Genomic DNA, 5,458 nt, shown 5'->3' on the forward strand with positions numbered 1-5,458 from the left:
ACAAGTTACAGAGAAGTTACAGACAAAAGAAGAAAAAGATTTTAGTCACCACCGAGATCCCTGAGACCAGTCACGTATCTTCAATTACCTGCCACCCTTAACAATCTCCTTTAACAGCTTCCAGTTAACTTAACTAATTGCCCTTCACACCTTCCATTCTGATGCCTGCTTCTTAGACGTGCTGGCTCTATCTTAATTGCTTCTCCATTCAAAAGCTAACTGTCCCTACGTGTGCTCCCTTAGATACTTTGTAACATGTTTTGGCATGCCCTCTCATATACAATGTATCCAGCATGTCCCCTTATACAATGTTATACTTCCACAGCTCGTTGTTCAAAGAGTGGGCCTTCCTTACAATAGAGATGCTGGACTTGTCACAATGATTAAAACCTCACCAGTGGTAAAATAGGGTAGGATGTAATTGTTTGTTTTCCTTATGAAATGCTCAGACAGGTCATCATTCTATAAAGAATCTAGGGTTAAATTGTGGTTTTTCTGACCCCTTCATGTACAGAACAGGGGGAGTTCTATAAAACAAAGGGGGTGGGGGTTGAAGCAAATCTGTCTGGTTTATCTGAAAACCCAGTGTACTGTACAACTGACCTCTTAACTGTCCAATATAGGGTAGGATACTGAAGATTGATAGAGTTATGTACATGAGTCAAGGTTACTTGCATGGATGAAGCTGCGGGATGAGGCTTTAAGATTATAAACTCCTTAGAGCAGGCATTGTGTCTTTGTGATGGTCTACACCAGGAGACGGCAACCTTCGGCACGCGGCCCATTAGGGTAATCTGCTGGCGGGCCGTGAGATATTTTGTTTACAATGACTGTCCGCAAGCACAGCTCGCTGCAGCTCCCAGTGGACACGGTTCAGCGTTCCTTGGGGGATGCAAGGCCCGGAGCGGAAGTGACATCACTTCTGGGATCAACCACGCGGGGGTGGGTAGGGGAGGTGGTGCCTCCCCAAATAGCCAGGCATGGCCCCGCCCACTGTGTGCTCTCCCTCCTAGTGCTCTGGAGCTGAGGAGGCTGCAGCACCCTCATGGCAGTGGGTGTGTCTCCCTCAGGTGGAAGGGGCAGAGCTGGGGGTAGCCTCCCCAAGCCAGTGGTTCACCTGCCGCCCATGTAGCACCTGTCAATCGTGCCAGTTCACCGGGCCCCCCAAAGTGTGGGCTCCCCATTGGGACAGCTCTGCTTGCAGTCTATACCCCAGTTGGGGGGTTACATTATTAATGTAACCCGTGACCATATAGATCATTGTTGCAACCCACTGTTTTATATTTGCAGCAAATATTGTACAAAGGTTGTCGTATAAGGTGTCAACGGAAAGGTTATGGTTTGCTGATTATGATTATGCTCTCTGTATGCATGCCTCGTTTTTGTAGTTGAAGTTATGAATATTGGCTATGTACTTGTATATCAATGTGTTTGAATTCTGAAGTAGCCTTAGGGCATGGCTACATGGGAAACTTCAAAGCGCTGTCGCGGGAGCGCTCCCACGGCAGCGCTTTGAAGTGCGAGTGTGGTCGTGCGCGAGCGCTGGGAGAGAGCTCTCCCAGTGCTCCTGGTAATCCACCTCCACGAGGGGATTAGCTCCCAGCACTCGGAGACTGTTTACACTAGCGCTTTAAAGTGCTCAGACTTGCTGTGCTTGGAGGGGGGGTTGATTTTTCACACCCCTGAGCCAGCAAGTTAGAGCGCTATAAAATGTAAGTGTAGACAAGTCCTTAGTAAAGCATTTGGTCAGCTTCTTGAGAAAGGAATTTGCAAGTTAAGTGCCCAATCAAGAAACACTTAGCTGACAATAGACCTTTGGAAACTCCAATCAACATAAGAAGTCTTCCTGGAGACGTTCAAGATAGCATGTGGGCAATGGCTGTCGCCTGTAAAAACTGAGTCATGTGACTTGCCCATGTAACTCCAAACTCCATTTTGCTGTAATTTTCTACAGTAAGAACACCTGGTAGAGACTATTAAAGCCAGGTGCCTCATCTCCATCTTGTCGTCAATACTGCTTCATACCTCTGGAGGGGACTTTGCTACAACCTGAAGCTTTGAACAAAGAACTGAATGACCCATCCCAGCTGTGGATGTACTCCAGAGACTTAATTTGAACATGCAGTTTATTCCATCACTGCTACAAGCCTGAACCAAGAACTTTGCCATTACTGTATGTAATTGATTCCATTTAACCAATTCTAGCTCTCATCTATATCTTTTTCCTTTTATGAATAAACCTTTAGATTTTAGATTCTAAAGGATTGGCAACAGCGTGATTTGTAGGTAAGATCTGATTTGTATATTGACCTGGGTCTGGGGCTTGGTCCTTTGGGATCGAGAGAACCTTTTTCTTTTACTGGAGCATTGGTTTTCATAACCATTCGTCCCCATAACAAGTGGCACTGGTGGTGATGATTCTGGGAAACTGGAGTGTCTAAGGGAATTGCTTGTGTGACTTGTGGTTAGCCAGTGGGGTAAAACCAAAGTCTTCTCTGTTTGGCTGGTTTGGTTTGCCTTGGTGTTCACAGAAACCCCAGGCTTGGGCTGTAACTGCCCTGCTTTAAGCAATTTGTCCTGAATTGGCACTCTCAGTTGGGTCCCACCAGAACCAGCATTGTTACAGGGGGTAATCATCAAAGAGTGGTATAAGAATCGAGACAGTGGCCTCCAACACCTCTCTCTCCCCACCCTCCATCTCTACTCACAGCAGCTACAACTCTTGAAAGACAAAGAAAGTATCATTCAACTGGGGAAGGGGTGGTCCTAGCTGGAAGGTTTTTCAGCTAGTACAGACTGCTGTAGCATATCGTCAGCTGAAACCTTTTGCTTTTAAGTTCACTTAGCTTGTTAAGTTAGATATTAGCTTGTTCTTTACTCTTTTATTTTCTTTTTGTAATTTATTCTGACTTTATGCATCATCACGTGTAATCACTTAGAATCTAGCTTTCTGTAATTAATAAACTGATCTTATTGTTTTATCTTAACAATTGAAGTGTGTGGGAAATTCCATTTGGGATAACAAGACTGGTGCATTTTGATTTTCTGTTGATGAAATGAGAGACTTTCTATGAGCTTGTACTGTTCAGAAGGGTACTGAGCAGTAAAAGATGCACATTTCTGGGGGACAAGGGTTGGACTAAGAATTTGCGGGTTTCACTCTATATGTAATTCATGAGTGACTGGTCAGAGTGCTCTTGTATTTAGCTGGGAGTGAATTTGCATGCTGAAGGCTGTGTGAACAGGCCAGGAGTGGATGTTCTGACAGCAAAGCAGTGTAAGAGGGCACTCCAAGCTAGAGAATTAAGGTGACATAGTTGTTCAGCAGTCCCAATTGTACCCTGGGGAATGTCACAGTCTTCTTCCATGCTCTATAGAGTGCCACACTGTAATCATGTTAAATAAAAGACAATAATAATAATCCAATGTACGGGTGAGGTACCACCCTTCGGATGGGGTAGTTGTTATTCTTAAGGGAAAGGGCAGAAGATCGATCCCCTGTGGCAGAAGCATTTGTTGTTCATTGGAGGGGGGTATTATTCCAAGCTAGCTTGTTGGCAAGATGAATAACTGCAGTATTTTTCTGGTAATTGTCCATTTTTAATGCTGATTGAGATCCAGATTAATTAGGCTTATCTGTATTTCTCTGCCTTTCTCCTTTCTACTAGTGATGTGATGGGAGTTTAATGTGAATTAAGAAAAGAGAAAGGTATGGGAAACTGCCAGTATCAGTGGAACACAATTAGCAATGCTAGACATTCAGAGATCGCTTGCCAGACTTTAAGTGACACTTTTTAAAAATCTTGCAAGCAATAATCAAAACACTGTTGAAATTAATTGCGCCACTTCACCCATCTCATACTGTTTCTCTAACTCCCTTTCCCAATAAACTCACAGCAACAGATCTCGCAGGAAAACATACCATCTTATAACACAATCAGAATGGTAAGATTTCAAATACTTATTATTCATTGAAGAACTCTATTCAGGAACATTTTATTCCCTTCATTAATTGATTAGACTTGTATATTTACTTCAAGTTAATTCATATGTCCCACAGCAACTTTTTAAGGACTTTTTTTTTTTTTTTTTTTTACTATAAGGAAAGTGTTGTACTGATTATAATGCCACAGCCTGGAAGAGAAATATGGCCATGCTTCCATGATCTGTGTCTAACATACCTCAATATATAGAGTTGCTTTCATTAATTATTTTTCACAATCTTTCTTGTGAATATTTATTAAGACTAATATAAAGAGTAGCAACTCTGCATATATTATCATTTTCCATTTCCATTTTCCAATACATACTTATTATGCATGCAGCATTTTAAAAATATACACAGTTTACAAAACAAACATTTAAATGCCAGAAGAGTCTTGTCATTGGAAAAATACAAAATGTGGCAGCTTTCCCAATTCAAGCCCTAGGAATGATCTGCCGTTGTCAATAGAATTAGAGCCTGATATTAAGTCAGTTGATGTTAATATAGCTGATGGTAAAATGGAGTTTCTGTCCCACAGGAAATAAAAATCTTAAATTTCAAAATTTCCTTTCATCCCAAATTAGAACAAAAAGTTGGAGTTTCTAAATTTGCAATGGCATGGAAATATCGAAATGTTTCAATTCAGAAACATCAAAACGACCTATAGAACGGTTTCATTTTGACAATGTTGAAACAATAGAAATATAAACAAATTAAAAAGTTAAAAAGTCAAAATGAAACAAAAAACCCAGAATGAATTGAAACAAGAAAGTCAAAATGAAATACCACATTTTGATTCAAATCATTCTAGAATTTTTCTGTCAAAAATTTTGCTGACATCAGCATGTTCTTATGAAATGTTTTGACTTTGACAAAACAGTATTTTTCCCTGGAAAACTGGTCTGCTGAAAAAAAAAATTGATCAGCTTTAGAAATTAATGGGAGTCAACGATGAATTTTGGATTAGGCCATTTAAAACCCGAATTCACCAAAGTACTTAAACATGAGCTTACTTTGAAGACTCATCACAGTGCTGAAGTCCCATTGAAGTCAGTGCTTTATTGAATCAGGCCCTTAGTGATCGTGTCTCCACTGTCTGTCAGTATTACTACAGTAAGACAAACTGCAGCTCATACCACTGAGCCAGTATTTGGTGGGACATACACACAAAGATTTCAGAACTGTTTTTAGTGACTAATTATAACCTTACAAAAAATAGGAGTATAGTTCTTCTTGACGGATGAGTTGTTTTTAAAGTTCAATGTTCATTTTACTCTCTATCTGTTACATGAGCAATGAAAGGCTGAAAGTATTGAATTTGAAAAGGCCACTAGTACACCAAATTATTCTTATGAACATTTGACTTCAAAACTGGGGTTTTTTTTAGTTGCAGCTAATGATGTTAAACAGAAACAGCTATGTTTCTCCTTGATTGCTGTATCTAATATGTATAATGAAAAGCTAAAATTCACT

This window comes from Lepidochelys olivacea (genome assembly GCF_965140295.1).
Source record: "Lepidochelys olivacea isolate rLepOli2 genome assembly, chromosome: 6".
Classification (NCBI taxonomy): Eukaryota; Metazoa; Chordata; order Testudines; family Cheloniidae; genus Lepidochelys; species Lepidochelys olivacea.